The sequence below is a fragment of the Monopterus albus genome, unplaced genomic scaffold (genome assembly GCF_001952655.1).
Source record: "Monopterus albus unplaced genomic scaffold, M_albus_1.0 scaffold397.1, whole genome shotgun sequence".
Lineage (NCBI taxonomy): Eukaryota > Metazoa > Chordata > Actinopteri > Synbranchiformes > Synbranchidae > Monopterus > Monopterus albus.
The window spans coordinates 416,521-418,153 of record NW_018128277.1 but is presented as its reverse complement, the minus strand read 5'-3'; positions in this window follow the sequence as shown (position 1 = coordinate 418,153).

Below are 1,633 nucleotides of genomic sequence, written 5' to 3'. Positions count from 1 at the left end.
CTCTCTCTCTCCCTGTACCTTTCTGCAGGTTGCCCTGGCCCTGGAGCTCTACGTCTCTGATGAGCAGTCACCAGCCACATCGACCTGATCAGTGTTTGATTGTTGTGTCTTGTTGCTTTTCTTCTTTTGTCTCTCCTCTATCCACTCACCCCAACCGGTCGAGGCAGAAGGCCGCCCACCAAGAGCCGGGGTCTGTCGGAGGTTTCTTCCATTAAAGGGAGTTTTTCCTCCCCACTGTCGCCAAGTGCTTGCTCAGGGGGATTTGTTGGGTTTTCCCTATGTAATAATAGTGATAACAGTAAGGTCTAGACCTTACTTTGTAAAGTGTCCTGAGATGACTTTTGTTGTGATTTGGCGCTATACAAATAAAATTTGATTTGAATTGAAGTGGGGAACTGGTCACTTCAGACAGTCGCATGATGTGAATGTAGCATGTGGTCGGCCATGGCTGCAGGAGTGTGAGGGAGAAGGTAGTGAAGTTAGTAGAGGAAGACAAAGCTGAAAAGCCAGTTTGTGTAGAAAAGACCTACAAAGGAAATGTGTTACTAGTTACACTGATTTTCTGAAGGTTGCCTGCAGCTATCCAGGCTGAACCATGACCTCTGACCCTGCAGTGATTATTGTTAGCATCATTTAAAATCATTGACGTGGCTTTAGATGTAATTACTTTAGTGCTTTTTATTCACACAGAGAGACGAGTGTGCGCCCTCATTCCTATGAACGCTGTGTGTGTCTTGTCAGTGCCCTGCACTGTGTTCAGCTTCCATCAGAAATTACAATAATCTTCCATCCATCCATTATCTATATCGGTTATCCTGAAAAGAGGACACAGGGGCCTGGAGCCAATCCCAGCTGACACTGGGTGAGAGGCAGGGTCCACCCTGGACAGGTCACCAGTCTACCACAGGGCTGACATGTAGACAAACAACCACACTCACTCCAAGGGGCAATTTAGAGTCACCAGTCAATCAAAGATGCATGTCTTTGGACTGTGGGAGGAAGCTGGAGTACCTGGAGAGAACCCACACAGAAAGACCCATGGTTGGCCAGGACTTGCCCCCAGAACCTTCTTGTTTGTGAGGCAACAGCCTTTAACCTTCACCCTCACGTACTGCTGTGCCACCCTTACAGTGATCTTAACCAGTGTAAATCTAATTTTGTGAACATAGCTCAGATCAGTGATACGACCAGAACTGTCCTTAGATTGAAGTTTTTCTACAGCTTGCACAGTACGATCAGGTCACATCTCGAGCTGCAGCTGGATCTCCTGTGTGGACACGCTACAGAGGAGCCTCTGTGGTCTCTCTGTGTTGTTGTCTGTTCATCAACAAGAGCATTTGTCCTCGTTTTTAATTTCCTCTGATGTGATTGAGAGCAGCAGGTAATCAGCATAATGAGTGTTCACCAGAGCACTGACCTAAAGAGCCGTACACCCCGTCCTTCATAAACACATGCACCTGTGTTGCTCTTCCCTCAGTGGATTCAAACACTTGAGGATTAAAGGCAGGAGTTGAATTACCCATCAGCCCCTGAGGGTGACCAAAGTGTGGTGGCAGGCTGTTTCTTTTCCTGGTGTCGTTGGACCTGGTTGTGGCCGTGATCCAGGTCCTGGATTTTTACTTTCATCAGTTTA